This window comes from Mytilus edulis, chromosome 3, assembly GCF_963676685.1.
Source record: "Mytilus edulis chromosome 3, xbMytEdul2.2, whole genome shotgun sequence".
Classification (NCBI taxonomy): Eukaryota; Metazoa; Mollusca; class Bivalvia; order Mytilida; family Mytilidae; genus Mytilus; species Mytilus edulis.
The window spans coordinates 56653442-56677053 of record NC_092346.1 but is presented as its reverse complement, the minus strand read 5'-3'; the positions used below and the strand labels follow the sequence as shown (position 1 = coordinate 56677053).

At 30.8% G+C, this 23612-nt stretch overlaps 2 protein-coding genes and 1 long non-coding RNA gene across 19 annotated transcripts in view; 2 read left to right on the top strand and 1 right to left on the bottom strand.

The window, feature by feature from the left end:
* Positions 1-23612, top strand: part of LOC139514377 (exportin-1-like) — a 667034-nt gene that overhangs the window by 404386 nt on the left and 239036 nt on the right. The window lies entirely within an intron of this gene.
* LOC139516916 (uncharacterized) overlaps positions 1-23612 on the bottom strand; it is a 116687-nt gene that overhangs the window by 44296 nt on the left and 48779 nt on the right. For 8 of the 11 annotated variants that reach the window (XR_011663046.1, XR_011663054.1, XR_011663053.1 and 5 more), the window contains 2 exons: positions 19371-19409; positions 10643-10794 (listed from right to left, as the gene is read on the bottom strand). This is a non-coding gene — a long non-coding RNA (uncharacterized lncRNA). Of the gene's footprint in view, positions 1-10642; positions 10795-19370; positions 19410-21242; positions 21384-22310; positions 23415-23612 lie in introns of all 11 variants that reach the window. The other 3 variants (XR_011663052.1, XR_011663056.1, XR_011663055.1) reach the window with 3 other exon arrangements.
* LOC139516915 (delta-like protein 1) overlaps positions 1-23612 on the top strand; it is an 82578-nt gene that overhangs the window by 24274 nt on the left and 34692 nt on the right. For 3 of the 7 annotated variants that reach the window (XM_071307350.1, XM_071307348.1, XM_071307349.1), the window contains exon 2: positions 15711-15739. The gene's annotated coding sequence lies outside the window, so the exon portion shown is untranslated. Of the gene's footprint in view, positions 1-3564; positions 3701-7577; positions 7866-15710; positions 15740-17752; positions 18108-23612 lie in introns of those variants that run through there. The other 4 variants (XM_071307353.1, XM_071307354.1, XM_071307347.1 and 1 more) reach the window with 4 other exon arrangements.

Below are 23612 nucleotides of genomic sequence, written 5' to 3'. Positions count from 1 at the left end.
AACCCCTTCAACTAACTTAATTCAACAAGCACATGTATATTTAAATACATTGTACATACAATCTTAGAGTAACCATAGCTTATATGTACCTTCCCTTCAATTTCACAATTAGCTGCTGAAACAATGCATGAGCAATGAACAAAAACAAGAAATGAGATTAAATGATAAAGAAAAATCATTATATGTAATAAATAAAGAATGAGGTTGGATAAGGGTTGTTCCTATGCTTCAAGTTCCTTTGAGGGGTTCAGCTATTGTCAACTCATCTGGAGCAATCATTTCAACTCTGCAATGTTTTGGGTTTTTTTTGTTTTGCTCATCAAAAAATTTGAATGTTTCCTTTATTGTTATATACATATTGAAAAAAAACAACTTCAAAATACACAATTGTTAAAATACTTTATATCATTTCCCTAACGTTGTTAATTCTCTGAAAGAATCACAATATAATCTTGAAAAAAGAAGTTAACTTATGCCTTTGCACATCTTATCACTAATTCTAATAGTAACTATTAATTTTACAGACTTCAGAAATATAAAAACTCTAATGCATCAATTTGAAATGATAAGATATATCTCATAGCAATATCTTAAAAAATAATGAGAGAAAGGGAATCTAACTTTTGTGATAAGTTGAAACTTGGCAACATTTACAAAATAAAATACAAATTTCACTGTAGTACATTAGTACAACAAAGATGTGGGGTTAGGAGTAAATAGATAACAAAGAAAAGATCATTTAGATGTAATAAAGATAACCTTCATTCCTTTTTGAAGAAATTCTGAAGTTACTAAACCATCCTAAAGAAGGATGATAAGGCTGTTTGAGGGTAAAGCAATCAATCAATACAAAAAACTGCCATAGTTATATTATGAAATTGATAGAGTCTATTTACTGTGTCAGTGTACCCAAATTGGCAAAGTTTGACATTATCTAAAGTATTCTGCCAGACCCCTCTGTCAGTGAAGCAATATACTGTCAACAACTGATAGCTAGCATCCTATCTTTTGTTTGAACAGATTTAACTTCATTTTTTCTGCAGTAAAGTTCTCAGTCTGAAATTTATCACTTTTTAATGATGATCATAAATATTTGTGAAGAATCAATTGACAGTTCCCCCAACAAATATACTGATAGGATTTTCTATTACCCAATCGTGAGAAAATATATAATAGTAAAAATGTCCCATCCAATACTTATTTATAATGTTTTTTGCTATTATTTGAAATGAATTCAGCAATTTTATTCATGACTTTATACTGCCCTCTAGTCAGTCTAGATGTCTTTTGATTGTTTTTGTTGTTGGGTTGTTGTTTCATAGATGTATACCCCATAAACAATTGGAGCAAGGCTTGATTTTTCTTGTTCAGATAGTATTCAAATAATAATCATGAAAAATCTATTTGTAATGCCTAGCAATGTTACGTAATAATTCAATGTTCCCAAGGTCATGTGGTACATTGCTGGAATAATCGAAGATATTATCCTTTTATTCATTCTTATCCATACTAATGTAGAATTGTTGATTTTACAATTATATTAAAGGGGACTTATGTAGTGTTTGTCCATGTAGAAAGGTCAATGTTATTATAAATGGACCATTGAACTGTATATTGATGAAGAATGGTTTGGGCCATTATTTTACTTCTACTAATGTTGCTAAATTACCATAAGATCACTAAACTGTAAACTGCATTCATTTGGTCGGTGATAATGAGTCTGGTTTCTGTTGAAACAAGGGGCCCACCGCATTATAAGCTACTGTACAATCATTGGTGTTAATATAACCTGACTTTTGTACTATCCAGTGGCAGATCCAAAACTTTTCCCCCTGACTGACCTAAGGGGGCCCGCTCCAGTCATGCTTCAGCGATTCCCTAAATAACCCCCCCCCCTAGATCCGCCTATGCTATCAGCTGTTGAATTGTTAGTATTATTATAAGGGAACCAATGTTATGCAAGTTGCTTAAACTAGCTGTAGTATTGCTTATGGACTATCTTGTACTGTACTGTTAGCTTCTTCAGACTGGATAGTTCACTGCTCTACTGCTAATTGCTCAAGACTAAGTGATGTGACTAACAAACTGTGAGCTGCAGTAGAATGTATTTGTTATGATTAGAGGACAACTGCATGATTGCTTTCTTTTTTAGTTTTATCTTTTAGATATGTCAATTTTCTACAAACGATGCAAATAAGAATTTTTATCAAGCAATAAATAAATAAGTGACTGACATGCAGATCTTAACTATAGTTTTTTAAGATTCTAATCAAATGCATACACTGTAATTACTATCTTAAATAATTCAAATCCAAAAAAACTTTTATCTGTTACATACTGAACAACAAGTAAAAGCTTTTATTTTTATGGGTAGAAGATAAACAAAAAATCTGTACCACCAAGGTTTGTAAGGATTGAGAAACTGTAGCAGAGATTTTTTATATTTTAAAGAAACAAAACTATATTTCTCTTTTTGTGGATAATGAAATAAAATATTTTTCATATAAATTAAGCTGATGATACATACATTTTTTTTCAATTTTCAACTTTTACAATGCACAATGGTCATATGCTAAGTTGATGTTATTGTGATAACTGAATCTGTATCATAAAGATGATTATTTCAGTGAAAATTTAAATTTCGCTAGGTTCACAATTAGGAATTATGAAAAAATGCAGGAAAACATGAAAATTTAACCATGCAAACAGGTTTGCCCTTAGAAATCTTGAAATAAAAACACACCACTTTACAGTATTTTAAATAATGGCTTTTATTCTGGGAATCTTAATATGACATATTTGATAAATGTCACCATCTTCAGCTGAAAAAAATGGGTCAAATTAATTGCATGCTGATAAATTCATTTTAGTGAGCATCCATTGCTTTTTTCCCTAATGCCTCAAAGTAAAGATACTATGGTATTTGCATACTTCTAAGATAATGTGCAGTTAAGTGTTCAAAAACTGTCTCTATCATTAGTGAAATAAGAAAGTACTTTGTATGGCCTAATTTTGTTGTGTAATAGCAGGGCATTGACTTAATTTTTCACTTTAGGGGGTTTACAGGTATATCATGCTCATTTCAGATGTTACACAACACGACACGACCAACTTTATATATCTGTTATTAGCTTTTCTGCCTATAAAATAGTCTGGCAATCATTGCGAGTTCCACGAGGATGAAGCATCAATTTGGCATCAAATGAAACTATAATACCATTATGAATAAATATATAAACTTGACTTTGACCCCCATGGTATCTAATTATAAATAAGGCCCATAACTTCACAGGTGGTCACATGTTTCCTTAAATATTTTTTCACCTTTCTGTGTTTATATTAGATCTGATATCTGTTAACAAAAAACTTTGTCATGAAGCACCTGTACTACCTTGATCAATAATCAAACGCACCTTTGTTTTATACCAAACGTACCTTTATTCAATCATTAATCATTATGCAAAGTGATTTTCTTTCTCTTAACTCCCAACCATTTTAGACCTGAATCAGTTTTTAACGCTACATTCCACAATACAATGAGCCATACTCCATAAACAAACATCCATTCATCAATTATTCTCAATATTGTATTTGTTTGGGTTTTTAAATTGAAAGACTAAAAAATTGATCAGTTTAAGCTATTAGCCTTATTTACTATTATTATGTGGAATTCTTTGGAGAATGAATTGATAAAAACAAGGTAGGAAAGTACATATCTATAAACTTATTACGTACCTATGTAATATAACATAAAATTATATTAGAAATCCTTCACTTTTCAAACAATCAATGTTATAAATGTTTGATGAACTAAGTATGATATGACCTTATAATAAGGACAGGGTCACAAAGAACCATTCAAGTAGTATTATTTTGGTTATTGGCATCTGTGTAATTTGCAAGTCATTGATGTGATCAAAAAGACTAATTTAAAAAAATAAAAATTTGCCTGCCACTATAAATAATTGATAATTGTAATGTTTTTCTCAACCAATACTAAAAATTTCATTTAAAATTATAGAGGTTTTAACTAATTATCCTACAACTGGTCAGTTAAATATGAATTCTACCTAGAGCCATTCAAACATTTGTTAGGGCTATGGTGAAACAGTCTGTTTTAGGTTCCTTTACCTTAAATTCACCTGCATTTTATCCAGACAAATTAGATAACACCTGTATGAGTTTGGGCTAAATCTGTATCGTTTCATTTAAAATAATTATTTAATTGATTTTCTTAATGTATTTATCTGTCTAATTTATATTTCCTTTCCTTCACTATTTTCTAGAAAATTTGTATTATGAATAATCTTTCCAAAATTTGTTTTATACGTAGTTTTGAAAATGGAACTTTTTGACAAATAAGGCAAAGCAGCAGGTGAAGAAAATGGACATTTTCTATTGGTCCAATACTAAGCTGTGGTTTATGTTAGTTAACATTGCTGGGGTGGATCCAGCCATTTTAAAAAGGGGGAATGGGGTTCTTAACCAAGGATAAAGGGGGTAGGGGTGGTGGGTTCCAACCATATTTCTCCATTCAAATGCATTGATTGTCGAAAAAAAACAAAAAGTGGGTTCCAACCCCCAGAACCCACACCCCCACCCCTTTTCCCCTTCTGCATTGCCCACCGCATTGGCTTTATTTCAGTAAAATGTTAATTTCAGGACCCACTTAATACCACATCACGAAATATGGTGTTTATTGCACAAAGGGTTAATGTATACCCTATGATTGCACTAACCTTGGTGAAACATGAATCTTACTACATATGAAAGTCTTATCAATTGTCCTGAAAGTTTCCCTTAAACTGGCTTATCATATCCAAAGACTCCTCCTAGTTCTCCTCAATCATATCTCATCTCCCCTTAGAAGATACAAGGCATGTCTGTCATCATATGATAAAAATATTTGATAAGTCTTCTACATCAATTTTATCTTATTTCATTAAAATTTTATAATCACATGCATCTGTGACTGTTTTATGAAATGATAAAATCAAGTATGATGTAACAAAACTGCACTCTTTTTCTTTAGAAAAGAATAAATATTTACTTAATGCTTAATAAAAAATAAATAAGTAAATAAATTATCTTGTAACATTACAGTAAGTTAGGTACAATATGGATTTTCTTTTTTTATGATGTACTTGGCTGATTTGTTGTTTTCATTGTTCAAATTTGGGTCATCTGAATATAGAGCAATGCTCATTTTGAGCAATTTTTATCATCTTAGATTTCCCAGTAAAGGCAATGTTAATGGAAGCTTTTTCAGACCTAAGAGAAGCAAGTTCAGAAGGGCCATTATTAGAGTTTTGTTAAGTTTCATAAATACTTTATGTTAAATGCAATTAAAAATTTGGTTGATTATATAAGTAATCACTGAAGCATGACTGGATTGGCCCCCTCTCAGGTAGTCAGTGGGCACCCACTTATGAAAATTTCTGGATCTGCCACTGTTGAGTATGAATGTGAGTGGCTTGTCACTATATCTCTGCTGTGTAATGAATATTCATATTTTTACTCTGAATGTTAGATATAGTACATGAAAATATCCATGTGAACAGTAGAGCCACAAGTTACCACCCTCTAAGCTGAAAATATAAGTCCTATTTATTCTAGTATTATATATAGATAAGGTTCATGGATACTTCCAAAGATATGCCAACACCTGGTTTATACCGGTGCCAGATATCAAAGTCAAACAGGATTTACATGTTTTAGTGAGAAATTCATCCTAAAATACTGAACAATGAAGCTTACTTGACCCTTTCCTAGTCTTGATTAACAAATAAACCAGTTGTATTAAAATTAAATGTTATTTTTATATTTTATCTGTCAAGAACAACTCAATTAAACAATACCCCCATATCAACAGGTCTGAATGTAAAAACTATGGTCTTCCATAGTTTGATCATTTAAAATGCTTGTCGGCTTCTCATTCAACGTTTCTTGCTTTGTGATTATACAGGAGTTAACCCGTAATATTTATCATACAATCACAAGGTATGGGAAAATTCTTCACAATAAGGATATAAACCACGTCTTTTTTTATCCTTTATACAACTTTTTCAAACTGTGACTGAATCATGATTTATGTCGGTAACTTGGTCTTATTAAAATGATCCCCTAAGCAATGATAAAAACAAAACATTCCTAATGATAATGCTATGATATGTGTTTAACTGTACTTTTACTATAAAAACAACTTCAGTAGAAAAATAGTAGCTCCCATAAAATCTTCAAAAGAAAAGATCAAATAATGTATCTAGATAAAAATGACAATACTGTTTTGGTTCAGAGGTTCAATTTTTACTACAATATATTATAATGAAGAACTACAAATCGTAAAAGTGAGATACATACAGAGAACAAAATTTCAATACTTAAAAAATAGGTATAGAGGCTTTCATTTACTAATGCAGCAAGTCATAATGGAAACAATCAAAGATTAGAATATCAAATTCCTTGTTTATAAGAGTTTATCAAAAATAAATGTCCACAGTTTGTTGCTTGATACATTGAAGGGTGGACACAGAAATGTCCTAGACATTGTAACAGACTGGACAAAATAATTGGATTCTGTGTAAAAGTAAAAATTTCAATCTCTTAGGTCATTCAGATTGATCTAGGCTGGAAAATTTAAGAAGAACTAGACAATTTTTGGTAAATTTTGCTAAAAATGACTAAGCTTTAAAATTCCTCAACCAATTTTAATAATCATATCAGGTGTACAACTTGTGTGCAATCTGGATGAAAACTAAAGGAAGAGTTGATTACACAAATCAAATTTCTCCACCTGCCCACTCATGCATCCGACATCACTATAAGACAGTTTGGGACTTTGGCAATCCAAACCAAATCACTCTTTTACTACTTAAGCTCTATATCTTTCATTTACCCATATCAGACCTTTAGCTACCACCTCAAACAAATATGGGTAATTTGTGATGATACCATGACTGACGTTCTGTTTCATGCATTTACCTCCACTTAGAGGTTTTATGTAAAAACATAAGATCAAAATATGACTAAGCTATTTCCATCATGGATTTCTTCACTCATCTGGAATATAGGGATGTCAACACCTTTTCATATGAATTCTTTGATATTAGACATGATAAGAAATACATATTAACCCCTACCGATTATGATGCTATTTAACTATAAAGAAAAGAAGACCCACAACAATTGATGGATGTTTAATTTGAATACAGGCAGAAGTCAGGTAAATCCATCATCCCTTCGTTGAACAGACCTAAAATTAACTGATTTAAAGATGATAGGTTCTAAACATCAGAATACCTCTATAAATATACTGTTTTATTGAAAACAAAATGCAAATTCAAGTAGATAATGATCGGTGGGTAGATTACCATAAAAAGTAACTGTCCCACCATCTTTCCTGTTCTCACCGATTCGGTTACTCTGACCCCTCGAGTGACGATTGTTACAGATCTTAGAATGAAAGTGATAATAAACCATGAAAACTCATTATAAGATATTTTATACTGATAGTAGTATTACCTTAAAGGAACGACAGGTATATTTTACAGGTAAAAGTTTATCAACAATAAAGTGATGTCACTTAATTTTTATATCAATATTTAAGCTTGAAAGTTTTCCCACGGTCTTGAGACACTTGATGAGCTAAATGCAAGGTCAAAGTTGACAATTCATAAGACCGTAATACATGTAATAATGGATGTTTTTACCAGGTAAATTAATTATATTTCATTTACCTTTAAAACAAATGAGGAAATATATTTTATGACACAATATTTTTTTCCCATGGACTAATTTGAAACTACTGTGGGCTATTTATATCGAGTATCTAATTGGAATTTACTGGATACATATAAGACTATATGGTAAGAATTTTTTAATAATATTTAAATTATTCATGTAAAATATTTTAGCATTCAAAGGTCTATAATGTATTAATAATTTTCATTAACTATGAAATCATCTTTCAATATTTTTGTATCCTCTTAAAGACAACAAAAGAGAATATACCTACACCATGAAATAAATATGTCTGGGTGTTTTATTCATAAAAATCATTACTTAATAATTTAAATAATAAAGTAAATAGCATTCTATCTGTTAAAGATGCATTATGTCTAAACAATTAATAATGTTTTATCTTTTAAAAACAAACAATTTAAAGCACTTTAGTTACTAAATAGCAAATATTTAAAACATTTATTAATTTTTGGGAGTGACTGTATGATTTTCTATCTCAGATAATAATTTTCTCCATAAAAAAATCTAAAAAAGAAATTGAGTGTGCTCAAACACAATTATTATTCAAGTCTCAACCCTGAGGCTCAGAAGTCTCAACTTAAATTGCTACTTTACTCTTATAAATTGTTAGGTAAAATGTATAATTGATATAGAAATGTGACAAAACAAAATTAACAAATTATTTAAACATAGAGTATTAAAGCTCATATAATTGAAAAAGTTGAATAGATTATAAAATTCTACATAATTCTATAGAGGCTTGACTTTTTTTAAATAAATAAAGCTGTCACATTAGAGCAATTAAGAAAATGGAAAGGGAAACAACTCTTTAAAACACATCATGGAACTTGTTTCTGAGTAATTGATTGTTCATATGAGATCCAGGGGGGGGCTGGGGGGCCCGGGCCCCCCCTTTCATGGGAAAAATTTGGTTGATTATATAGGGAATCATTGAAGCATGACTGGAGCGGGCCCCCCCTTAGGTCAGTCAGTGGGCCCCCCCTTAGGAAAAGTTCTGGATCCGCCACTGTTGTTTCCATGCTTGCATCCATTAGTTTAAATAGCACATGGATTTTTTAAATGTTAACCAACTTTTAATGATTAAACAATCTTTCATCTATGAATTTTCAGTGAGAAATATAACATGGAAATAAATCACGGTAGGACTAAAATGGACTTGTTTTAGTACAAGTCCTACATGAGGAGGAAACTGTCAGAATATAAATCACTGATTGTCATGAAAACCTGCTATATTTTCAGAATAATACAAAAGTAGATAATGCATCCTGAATTATGTGGAAACTAGCAATTTTTCTGAAACCAACTAAAATATCAAATCACAATTTCTACATCTTGAAGAGGTGTTTAGACTTGAACCTCTTTTTCTAGTGTTTGTTCTATGACTATTCTGATTTGGAATCACGATCTGAAATCTGCAAATTCCTAGAAATGCAAATAATCAAAATACCACAGAGATTTCCACAGACTTCTGATTAAGCAATAAAAATGGGTTTCTCCAAAAAACTATATATACAATGGAATCAATTGGCATGAGACATTAATACACTTGACATTCAATGAGGCATCTAAATGCTCAGTTGTTTGAGATGATCAGAGCTGTCATATAATATTCCTATCTCCAGGTAAACTCTTTCTACCTGGTTACACATTAGAAAAAAGTTATTCCCCAAAAATTGATTTCTACAGAGCTATTTTTTTCTCTCTTGTGGTCTAAATGGCTTACAGCAATTCAACATAACTTGCTTCTAAAATCAATTGATAAGAATGGACAAATGGTTAAAGGCAAACAGATAATGGCCAAATATCCTTCTGTTGAAATATTTAGTTCCAAAATAAACACATCAAAATGAATATCGATAAACAATAAACATCAAAGCATAAAAATAATACAATTTGGCCATGAATAAATAATGAAATTTAACAAGAGTAAGTTCACTGTAAGATCAGATCAATTTATAAACATTTAAATGATGCATAAAATTATGAACAAATCTATAGACATTATAAAGGTTGTGCAGTGAAATTGAGTGAAAATGTCATGTGAACATCTGACAGGTAAGTAGATCATGGTTGGGTGGAACCAGGTGAAAAAAAATACATAATTATAGGGTCAGCGTATCAACTCCTGAACACAACAAAACTCAATTATTATTCAAGATTATTGATGAAGCAATAAAAATCAGGAAATAGAAAATGTTTGATTAAGATATTGATGATTTATATTGTGTGCAGCATCAACATGGCTGAGTATATTGCAGATGCATTTAACTGTATTGATGTTTCCCTTGACTTGTATGTTCACCTGTAATAATGTTATTGACCTGAATTATGACAGCTTCTTATGTAACTGTTTGTCACTTTCAAAGTATACCTGGTGCAGTAATTGAAATATTTAATTAAAAAAACTTCTCGCTAAGACATTTTGATTAATTTTTTTATTAAAATTTTTAGTAGTCAATTATATATATGTGTACTAGGTGTTTCAATAAAGAAGTTTTGTAGGTTTCGTTCAATAGTAAAATTATATTTTCATATTAATATAAAACATATTCTTGCCAAATATCTGTTACTATAAGCACCCATCTCTTCATTTCTCCCAAATTTGCCGTAAAAAAAACCTCTAAGATCTTAAAAAAGGTATTATTTATATTTGCAACACACCAAAATCCCAGAATAGTTTCAAAAAAATTAGAGAAAAATTAAGTTTTAGAAAGATTTCATTACATCATTATGTTCTCTCTGTCAAATGTTTGAATGTTTTTTAAGCATCTTACAACTACATGTACTATGGTACTTGAGTGCAGTACATCCATGTTATATGCTGCGTTTACTAGTTTACTTGGTGCATGCAGGGTGTTTACAAGATGACTATCTACAATACCTGAAAACATTACATCAATAGTAATGAATGGCTCGTCATGTCTTCAGAAGTCTTTTGTTTCAGATCTTATTAGTCTGGGGATTGATTGTAGACTCTATAATTCCCTTTCTCATGACAAAGTCAATACATCACTCTTATAACTCCATGTCAATCTGAAATCACAAGACAAAATGTTTTCAATCTTCTTAACCAGTTTATTATTGTTTTGCATGCAAGAAAGTTCTTTATCAGAAAAGAATTAATATTTATACTAAGTACTATTGGAAAGGGAAAAGAAAGACGCAGAATTCATTAAATTACATAACAGCGTACGTGATCCATTTTGACATTTAGACTTTATAGACCAGACAGTCCAATAGCTCTGTTGCATGTTATTTAAACATCATAGTTACTGTCTAATATTTGTAAATACATTTGTCCTGACTACTGACTTTTCTGTCAAATAAATTGATATAGAAGTATTTAGTATGGGTATTTTGTTTAGAGGCTAGCTGAAGCCTGCATTTGGAAGTGGGATTTTCTTGCTGTGTTGCTTCATCTGTTTTCTGCTCTTTGGTTGGGTTGTTGATTCTTTGTCACATTCCCCAATTCAAATCTTAATTTTATTATTTTTCCTGTTACAATATCAGAGTAGACATCAAGGATTTTTTTTTCAAATTCAAACCAAAAATCTCTGCAGAAATCAAAGTCAGCAATATTTAAACATAATTATTTTTTCAAATTCTATACAGCAGAAGTCAAGAACAGACAAAATCAATGCTTTCCTTATGTGAAATCATCAGCTGCTTGTTGAGGTTATAATTTGAAACTACCAGTAGATATTTTTTAAGATATCAATATGCATATAATCTGATAACCTTTAAAGATTCAACAGATAATCTGCTATAAATTCTGATATTCATACAGAAAATACAATGAGAGAGTATTGAGACACACAAGTTTAACCATCTACTTTCAACCTGTCATTGAACTGGCGAACATAAATTATCATTAACACATTTTTCTTTTCAGAAACTTTTTGTTATCTCCTGAATGAAGAACCTCATTATTTAAACCTTTAAGAGAGGAAGACCCTTTAAACGTCCACCTACGATTAATGCTATTACTAAAAAATTGCAAATGCGTTGAAAACAAGATTAATCATTTAAATAGGACATTTATTTACACTTTGTGTGAATTAAAATGGTGATAATGAGATGCAAATTTGAACTTTTTAGGAGGTTTTTGTAACTCTATTAGTTAAAAGGAACTTAGGATATACCTGTCCTATACAATTTCCTGAAATCCCAACAAAGATTAAATAAAATATATCCTTCCTTTAAAATCTTTACCCTGTAAGTGGGTGACAATCTAGTCGACTCAAAATCTTAAACAAACAAATTTCAGGTCTAGAAAACTAAACTATTGACCATTTATTTTACCAACACTGATTGAACATGCTGTGAATAAAATTCCTAAAATATCAGGTCACTCAATTTATAAACAAAGGCTCTGATCAACAGACTTTGGACAAACAATGCCATTTACGTATTTGGTCTCGCACATATCTTGTGAAGAGGGAAGTTTAACTTTTAATTCCATTTAATGGTGATTTATTTTATCTCATATTATACAAAGTAATGGGTGGGAAACTGAACTAAACAGGACACCTCTCAAAATTTATAGACATTTAAATTTCAATTTGTGCATCTTTGTTCATATAAAAATATACCCTGGGAATTCTATCCAGCAAAAATAATTGCGAACATAAATTTTATAATGTTATTCAAGAAGTTACCTGTTTCAATAGATAGAATCTTAATACGAAAGCTAAATTAAACATAAGGATTGACAGCAAAGTAACTTTTATCAAATAAAACAGCTAATACATCACTTTTTCTCTACTTTCTATACAATTTTATAACCTTGAACACATTAGGTCATAATATACTAATAGTCATTCTCTATCTATCCCACGATAATGAAAGGGACCAAATTGTTCATAGCGGCTAAGTTAGAAAAGTGTTATGCATGTTGAAAATGTAAAAAGGCTAAAATGAAAAATGAAAAATTTCACGTAGAAAGTCCAGCAAAATTTTTAAATGTTGAATGGGTGTTTTTTATTTCACTTGCACCTTTTAAATTGATAATCAATTGATTGATTGATTGTTGGTTGCTTAATGTCCTAAATGATAATAGTTATCAAAGGTACCAGGATTATAATTTAGTATGACAATCGAACCCTTGGTTCAAATTCACTTGATGGTTTCAACAACAATTATGTGAAAAGAGTAACAAGGACGGACTGACAAGAGATCTTAAAGCATTACAAGCATATTTGGGTCCAATGAATACATTTTCTAGAAATTTCTGCTTCTTTCTCACTCAAAAGTATTTTTTTTTATATTTGGCTTCCTATCAAGATTTTAGGAATACTTTGTCTAAATGAAAAGACCAATCCATTTTTCTTCAAATTACCTAATGATTAAACACCAGTGAGGGTTAATTGGCTTTATGATTGCCATGCAGGGACAGAATAAATTGGCCATAAGGTCCGAGATCACCATTGTCGTCCCTTGATTTTCGTTGTCCACAAATATAGTCCCTAGTGTTGAGGGTTGGTTACTTGCCATTAATTTTTATACCCCTTCCAAATTTATTTCTCCATGTTCAATGCCTCAAATTGCAAGGAGGGGGATGAAATTACACTGTAAAAAAATTTGGGTCCAGAATTTTAAAGGAAAGTAGTGATTTGGTCCAGCTGAAAAAGGTTGAAAATGAGCACTTCGGAAGCTGTCAAAAGATTTCAAGACGCCCTAAACATAAAATTGTCCATATTTTGAGTTAGAGGCGATGAAGTTTTCTATAAATTTGATATAATTTGTCCCAAAAGTAGTACAACACACTGTAAAAGTTTCTTTGAGAAAGCGCAGGTGGGATTTTTTTTATTTTCATTTATGTTCTAAAAGAAATGCACTACGAATTAATTGTGTTCTCGGACCTAAGAGGTGAAATCTGTAAATATAGAATTTGTACTCTGGCAACTTCCCTTAATGATTTGATGGTGTCAACTTGTCAAATAGCATGAAACTAAAGGATTTAAACTTTTATTTTATAGAATTTCTGCAAAAACGACCAATTTTGGCATTTTATTGTCAAAATAGGCATTTTATAACTTTTTCAATATTGATGCATAAATGGCATCCTGACTTTCTATCTGACAGGTTTTAATGTGTCAATATTTGTGTTTCTATGCCTTTATCTGCTTCTTTTACTTATTTATGAACTCTGAATCTACAGAAAAGAAATTTATCTCAGATAAAATGTGCAAAATGTGTTGTATAAATGACCCTTGTCTAACGCCTTGTTCGGATGCAGTCAATAGTGGGGAACTTGGTATATAAAATTTGATGTCCATATTAGAGACCTCACTAAATTTGTATCAAATGCACTTTACAATGTCTATTGTACCTGTTTCATTTCACATAATATATTTCTTTTCTTCTGTAGGATAGCAAGTGGTTTAAATATAAGCCTGTTGAGAATAAATTGCATGCAAGTTTTTCCCTAAAAAGGCAAAAATCTTTGTTTCAGCCCATACTGCTTGTAAGAAAAGTTAATTGCAAGAGTCTTTTTGTGTTCAGATTTGTTGTATCATGTCACATGAGTATAGAAATGATAAAAAAGACACAAATTTTTATTTCTTATAGCCTCAACATGCACTTTTTAATGTAAATATGTGGCAAGGCCTAAATTGACCCTAAATTTTTTCCAGTCTTACTTGGCCTAAGACCCTTTTAAACTAATATGATATGTTATTTGTAACTTTTCTTTCCATTTAAAGTACTTTAAATACATATGTAAGGATTATTTATAACCAAAAAGCTTCACAAATTTAAAATTGCTGGAAAATATTACATCTTCATGTAAGGCTCCCCTTCATTGAAAAACCTAAATTTTTAGGGGCAGGCTCATATAAATTTGACTTTTGAATAATTATGCCAAGTCTGATAAATCAAATGAGTACTCTATTGCTTTTAGTACATGATAAGTTATATATTAAGGCATTTAAAAAGTATTTTTTTGCAATATTTTAATTTTCAAAGCCCCAAATGTTGATAGTTGAAATTTTTCAATTTTAACGTCAAAATTTTACACGCAAAGATGAGTATAGAACTTAATTTAATGTCTACAATATACATCCTATTGACATGAAACTTTGTAAGCAGTGTTATAATACATTAAACTTTGTTCATACCAAGTTTTTTTAAGATTTGTCAACTCTTTCTACCCTATTAGGTCCGAGATCACCATTGTCGTCCCTTGATTTTCGTTGTCCACAAATATAGTCCCTAGTGTTGAGGGTTGGTTACTTGCCATTAATTTTTATACCCCTTCCAAATTTATTTCTCCATGTTCAATGCCTCAAATTGCAAGGAGGGGGATGAAATTACACTGTAAAAAAATTTGGGTCCAGAATTTTAAAGGAAAGTAGTGATTTGGTCCAGCTGAAAAAGGTTGAAAATGAGCACTTCGGAAGCTGTCAAAAGATTTCAAGACGCCCTAAACATAAAATTGTCCATATTTTGAGTTAGAGGCGATGAAGTTTTCTATAAATTTGATATAATTTGTCCCAAAAGTAGTACAACACACTGTAAAAGTTTCTTTGAGAAAGCGCAGGTGGGATTTTTTTTATTTTCATTTATGTTCTAAAAGAAATGCACTACGAATTAATTGTGTTCTCGGACCATAAGTTAATCATTCTCTGAACTCTGGCAATTGGATTCTACAGCAATTGCTTCATGATTATTTCTTTTAAAAGACAAATGACACGTCTGCACGACAGGGATAAGAACATGTTTTATCTATTCTCAATGTCTTCTGAGGCAAATGACTCCTTTGACTTCCAAAGAAACCAACACAACAAAGGCAGTTCAAATGTACGCTCTGGTATGTTCATTAATATTCTAATGGCTATCGGCATATTAAAGGGTTAAATATCTGAAATACACTTTCATTAGTGACTTGCTGATTATTTATATTCTAAAATTACATTAATTTATTTTACATTTATCTTTTTCTTTTGCAGATGAAGAACATGTTGAATCATATAAAAAAGTAAGTTTTATCTTTCTTTTTTTACCGATCTCACACAGTGCATGGATCAGGGATAGAACACTTCTGGGATTATTAACCGTTAGATTCCCTAAATCCTTCCTCAACTTATATCAACAGATTTTAAAACCCTGATTTAGTTTTCAAGGATACTTCAAACTCTGTCAAGTCTTAAATCCTTGTGCAAATGGTTTACTTAAGAGAGAGAAAGCATGATGCCTCATTACTTTCTATGTATTAAAACAAACAACATACACGGATATAGGCTACTTAACGTCTAATCATCAAAATATGGTAGCAATCATTTCTCAACTTCCATCAAAATGGATAAATAAAAACTTCCTCCAGTCTAAATAGAATGAAAAATCTGTCCTTCTTTGTTAAAAGAGAAGTTATATTTTTGAAAAATGCCTCTTCTATAAATAAAAATTCAAAAAATAAATTATTTCAGGACCAGAAAATCGAATGTACTTCAAACTAGAACAAAATGTTCAAAAATAGGTTTAATATCTATACAGGTGGCTCAGTGGTGGCATTGTGTGGTTTTTTTGGCTAGGTTCATCCAGTACAGTTTGTATTGTTATATTAGAAAAAGGACCTTGGTGTCTAACCATAATCTATACAACATAACCTTTTAATCAATGGCTTTCTAATACTTCTGCATCTTTAGTTCTTTGCTTCTTGCATATTCTGTTGATGAAATTGTATTTGAAACTCTATAAGTCTTTTAAGTACAAGCTCAGAAATTTAATCAATATTTATACACATTTTTATGCAGTTGCTGTTATTGAAATCAGCATGGTTGCTGTTGATGCTTTCCATGTTGCTATTTTTGCCATTATTATTTGATTCTAGGATGTGGGTTGTTATAACAGGACAAAGTACTAGAGTGAACCAGTACAATCCCTCACTTTATATTACAATATAAACTATCAATAAAATCAGTCAATTTTCTACAACAGATTGTTATAACATCCCGGACCAGTAATTAGCAAAAAATTGACCACATTGATGGTCATAATGGCAATACATTAGTCCACAATTAACTTTAATGGATTTTATTGAAGATGATAACTAAACAATCTTTTAAACAAGTGGAACGATTTCATATAATGTCTATTGTAGTATGGAATACTTTTATAAGTTATTAACTTAAAAACTCAGCTATTGTAAAGAAGACATCATATAAAATTAACTTATTGGTTCTGATAACTATAGTTTGTTTAATTTAAAAAGATTTACGTGTATTTAAAAGCTCAAATTGCTATGGGAAAAAAATTACCTTATTATGGTTTTCCCCCTTTTATTTTAAATTATAATGGAAAAGCTAAAGGTAAAAGATGTTTAAAGTATATGCTAAGGTCCTTATAAGGCAGAAAAAATGAGAAAAAAATGAAATTAACTTGATTCTACATAAATGTAATTGATAAGTAAGGAATTTCAAATATTGATAAAATTCACCAAGGTTTTTGCTATCAAATGATAGAATAAAATTAAAATTTATTTCTCAAACAAAAAAAGTTTGAAATATTGAGCATATGCAAGCACCAAGTACATATCAGAGGATAGGTGTAATTCATACAGATAAACATTCTGGCATATAGACTTGCATACATGCTTTACATTTGTGTGTCTAAGAGCTAGTCGAAAACTTGACCAAAATTTATGGATTCCTTCAAAAATAATCAAAAAATAAAACCTGTCATTATTATTTCCCTTGTTATTGTCTCATTTTTGGAAATAAAATTTTAACATAAATGATGAAATTTGGTTCCCATGGAATTATAGGAAACTCATTAAGGTAAATATCAACATTGTGTAACACAAGGTAGAAATAGCAAGCAAAATCCATAAGGAGAAGTAATTATGTAACATCAGGTAACAATAAAAAATGTTGAGGATAATAACCTCATGTATCCTGTCTTCCTGAACAAATGTAAAAATTCTTAGCCCATTGAAAAATACTTCTTATAAAAAATATCAACTTCATTTCACAACAATAACAAAAGATTGTGCAGTCTGTTGTTTAAAAAATCAATATGGCTACAAAACCTGGCTCCACTGCTTTTACATATCAAGTCATATGGATAGTTTTAAGTTATGTATTTACACATTATGAAACCGTCTTGATCAAAATATATGTTTTACTGGACACTTGGGACAGTAAATAAGTTGTAATGTACTCATTTGATTATGATAAACATTATTGAATTTTCTACCTTTAATTGATTATCGTACCTGGGAAAACATTTCAGTCAGGTGTTATAATTAAAAGTGGAAGCTGGCACAAAGGTTGTGTTACCACATCAATATAGTATAGCGTGGATAAAATGGATTCTTGTATTGTTGGACTTGTTTTTCGAATTTTAAGGTTAGTAATGTTATTTAAGCATGTAACCTGACAATGTAGAAAGATGAAAAGTTCATTTACAATCTTTTTACAATCACAAGACAAGTTAAATGCCAGATAGCATCACTAGATTCTGTATTTTTTCAAAAAATATTCTGTGGCATGTCCCGGCAGGGTACTTTACAAATCAATAGCTTCACACAACATGTGTTTACTCTAGATAATTTTCTATTTTATAGAGGTAACTTAGAAACATTGAAGTTCAATATGTTAACTAAATTGTCTGTCTATCAAACAGGGTATGTGGCTTTCTATAAAAACATACTCCATAGGATTTCTTTTGAAGGGTTAATGTTGAGTGTTCTAATGTGATAGGGGGTTTTAAACATCTCTAGTGTAACTGAAATTAACTTTTTTGGCAATTTAAATAGGTTTAAAGGTGCAGTTTTAACAAAAAAACATTAAGTACTAAGTCTATTTACAGAGAAACTTTTTGACATCTTCTCTAACTTCAATAAAATCATAAATTTCTTTTTCTAATTAAGGCCATAGTGGTGTTTTCTAGATAAAAGTTTTTGAGCAGGAATAACTTGAATGTAAAAAGTCATCAGATGTGTGTTTTTGATTTTGAATAATTTGAAGGTAAAAATTGTAATCAAATGTGTGTTTTTGATTTTGCTGAATTTTACTTACTAGCAGACTGAGAGGTTTTGAAAATTTGATTCCACACAAACACACACACAACAACACACATAGACAACCTTCATTTTACACTAGACATTTCACACAAGAGATTAAACTATTTTGTACAAAACCCAACATTTCTATTATACTTCCAGAACAGTGACCTCAGATCTCTTACTTTGTCATTATCCAATTTCTAGCACAAAAACCTGATAGGATCTACTTGTCATATTTCATTTAAAATAATGTTTCATATTCTAACTTTATTCATATTTGTCGGACAGTCAATCTTTATAGCAGTTTTTTTTTTTAATCAAATAGCAAAGAAAATCTTGAAAACGTAAATATAATCATTCACATGACTGATTGCTTCAAGAAGTGCATGTAAACAACGATTGGTGAAGAGAATGAATATCAATATCTACATTAGATCTTGTTAACAATTAGGTGTAGTAATCAAGTGCCGTGGAGGATTCGTGGAAATCTAGTTAGATCTCATGCTCATTTTATTGCCTTACATGTATTATTAACATCATTATCTTTCTACTTGGTCAGTTTTTTACTGCAGACAGTATTGAAGCAATAAACCAAAATACTCACTTATTCCATTCCTAAATCTCGTTAGCTGCATCTTCTCGCCTGGAACATATCAATAATTTATTTTAAATTGAAATGAGTAAAGCAACATAATTACAGTTAAACCTTATTTCGTCAAACTAAACAATTATACAATGATGAAATAAAACATGTTTTATTTAGAAAATATCTTAGGCATTGTTTTCCGCCGTCCATAAAGTATTTTTTATTTCCATAGGTATGTCAGTTTGAAATGCATATGCTGCACAATGCACTGCATGTGACAGAGAATCCCAACAATTTTTAAACAAAGGAATATATTCAAAAAGGTTGCAATTTTGCCCCTATTTCTGGTGTAATTTTCAAATTGGGATTAAATGGCAATTATCACAATGTTTACCAGCTTAGACAATGACTTGACAGTAAATAGGTATAATGGTATGATAATTTACATATCAGTGTTCTTTTTATGACTTAATAATTAACCTAAATCTTAATTTTCCACCCAATTCAATAAAAACATGCAAATTTCAATAAGTTTTTGGGTCCAGAAACATACAGAACATGCCTCGACAAAAAATATACTTAACTTTATGTTGTTGTTACAAATGAACAATCTGACATTAATATATTAAACATTGAATAGTCTGCGCTCATAATGTTTCCTAAGCTGAATTTGGGAGACTTTGCGAACTTTCACTAAAATTTCAATGTTTTACTTAATTGCGGTGTAATCAACAAAACTTTCTAAGAACAAGAATGTGTCCCAAGTACACGGATGCCCCATCCACAATATCATATTCTATGTTCAGTGGACCGTGAAAATGTGATAAAATCTCTAATTTGACATTAAATTTGAAAGATCATATCATAGGGAACATGTTTAAAGTTGATTGGACTTCAACTTCATAAAAAACTACCTTGACCAAAAACTTTAACCTGAAGCGAGACAGACTGACGAACAGACGAACGCACAGACCAGAAACATAATGCTGTAAATGGGGCATAAAAACTCATCACAAAGTGTCTTGTTTCAATTTTTAACACATATATGCATCAAGTTGAGACTCTTTTCCTCTTGAAATAATGAACTTGATATAAAGGTCCAAAAATAGCCCTTACTGAACTAGTACAACTTTGTGGAAAAATGTCTTTATGAGATTACAAAACTGAAAATATTGAGAGTACTGTATTTGTTCTTTTTAGTATCAGGCTATTCCTCTGCTCCACCACTAAATCAAATCTCACAAAAGTATGACTTTATGCTATTCTAAGTATCAAAACACAAAACTTACAAAAGTCGGTGAAACATGGACATATTTACTATTTCTCTAGTGAGATGCTTGAACAACTCCATTATAGATAGATTCAGACCCAATCAGAATTGCATGACTACAAGTCATTTAGCTTGTACTAAGAACTGTACTTGAGTGCAAACTTTACAACAGACAATTAAGTGTCTGCAGTTGTGTGATGTTGCTGATGAGACTTCCCTAAACACATCACTTTACAAAACAATAATTATAAAAACAAGACAGTCATCTTCGACAAAAATATATAATGACCTTTATTTTGTTGAGAACTGGCAAACCAAAGCCTAAAAACAAGACAGCATGAAAGTAGGTCACATAATAGCTAGGAACTCATTGAAATAGAAATATATGTCCTAATGACACAATTTTGCTGGCAAAACATCACACTGTTAATTACATCTCCATACAGTTATCATGGTTATTAAGTGGTTTTATATAAGAATTATGCTTACTTCATTAATTCAATATAATTGGTGTTTGAAAATTCAGCTCAATGAAAACCTGAGTTATTGTGAACTGTAAAGCCAATATGCCAATACTGACTATTGACTTATTAAGGTTAAAAAAAAGTAGATATTTATACCTACAAAGTGCATTAAAAGACTCATTATGCCACTGTATGGGATCTACCCCAGTATCTGTATGTTTGGATCTATCCAGCATGTCTGCTCCATAAAAAAAATCAATAACAGTCCTTATATGAATGCAGACATGTTGTATGCATCTAATTAAGAAATAATTCATGGAAGCCATAGATTGTTGGAAATTTACACATGGCCTGGGCCGTGATATTCGAATTTTATCCTGAGCGTTAGCGAGGGATAAAATTAACGAATATCACGGCCCAGGCCATGTGTAAATTTCCAACAATCTATGGCTTCCATTAATTATTTCGATTCTAATAGGACAAATACGGTCATTAAAAAACTGAAGCGATGGTAGGTATGCTGTGTGTGTGGCTGTTCTTTTTTTACTCCCGGTTCGATAAAGCTCAAATATTCATAAAATCTGTAGCTTGCGTGGATTGTTTAGTGAATAACCGCTAGAAAAAAAAATCTGTTTAATTCTTTAAATTCACAAACCCAACATTTGCCATTTTTAATTTACATGTTTTTCTCGTAAGCTACCGTCAAATCCAAAGTTACCATTTTGTAACTAAGGAGCCGCCATGTTGACTTGCTGAAATCAGTAAATATGCGAAAAATGGAATAGAATAGAAAATAAAACAAAACCTACCTTACAAATCAATTTTAATACAATATTATACGAATTTCGATAGTTTACTTTTCAGAAAACGTTCAACTGTAGCGTTTTCATTTGTATGACGTCATGTTTTGAAATGATTTAAATGCGTCAAAAACATTAAAAGACTTTCGCGGAATTTTATTTTATTTCTATTTTGTTGATTTCTCCGAACTCTTGTGCATTACTTCTTTTTATTATGCATCCGAATTAGAATAAGTTATTTTGTCTTTTTTAACTGCAAGTTAAAAAAAAATGGGCAAATGGTTTACAAATAGGTTCCAATACATGTGGATTTACGTGGGAAGTAAATTGTAACAGCCATTATTATGTATATCTCTGAGTCTGCGCTAAGTATAGATATATGGAGAATTTTATCACGGTGTTGTTTACAAAGCGAAAGAAGCACGTCATATTAGAATACTTTTTATATACATTTTACCCCTGAGAAAGACCTTTATACAAAGGTTTGACTGTACACAGTCACTCAGTAACTTGGATTTCTATGTTTAAATCGAGATTGCACTTCAGCGTGAAAAACAAGCGGCGAGAAACTATTTTGTGTCAGATTTTACTGTACTCCACTAGTATCACTAGAAACAATTTACAAGCAATTGAAAATTACAACTTCTAGAGTAAATTGCTATTGGTTTGGATATTCTTTATTTGATGTTCATGCCTACAGCATTAAAGTTACATCACTGTTTTCGTGTGCCAGGTGACATAATAATATTTAGCAAGAGTAAAAATGTACGTTTTATTGGTTTCATAAGCAAGATATAATTCATAAATCTTTGTGGCATGATGTCACTTGTACTCCAAAGTGCAACAAGTATCATATTGGTGCATTTAATGTAGGAAAAGAAGTTCTGTATGATTGAATTGAAAACTTGTTTCAATGTATTATTTCTAAGATTATAGAAAAAAAACAATGTATCTGAGAGAACTGGAAACCATTACTTCTTCAAAACCAACATGTTGGAAACAGAGAAAAAACACAAAACCAGATAGACCTTGAATAAGCATAAAACATGGGGTGTTTAGTTTTCTCGATTGAATTGTTTTACATTTGTAATTTTGTGGCCTTTTATAGCTGACTTTACAGTATGGGCTTTGCTCATTGTTAAGGCTGTAGTGATCTATGGTTGTTAATTATTTTGTAAATTGATCTATTGTGGTTAGTTATCATACCACATCTTCCTTTTTTGTTTAATAACAATAATACATGTACATGTTTGCATCCTTAGCGCTTTTCTGGATTAACCTTCTTCTAGCCCTCAAACCTAGATATTTCAAAACAATAGATATAACTGGTAGATAGGTACATAAAAGTTTTTTGTCTTCCACATCTAGACCATTGCATACATCAGAAAAATCAAAAAATTGGCAAAAAACCTTCAATAATCCCCCAACAGTAAACCTAAAAAAAAAAATATGTCTTTCCAGCAAATTGCTGGGTCTTCTCTTCAATCTCTTGTTCCTTCTTCATAATACTGGGTTTAAAACCTTTTGCCTAAAAAACTAATTTTCCAGTACATGTGGTACCTGGTAAATAACTACTCATGGCAAAGCTAGGACCATAGAATAAAGGTACTCGTTTGGATTAAAATAAGGTGTAAACTAAAAAGAAATATGGGCTTTCTAAGCTAGCATCAAATCATTCCAAGAAAATCCTATGGCTGAGACAACAGCTGATTTATATCCAATTTCT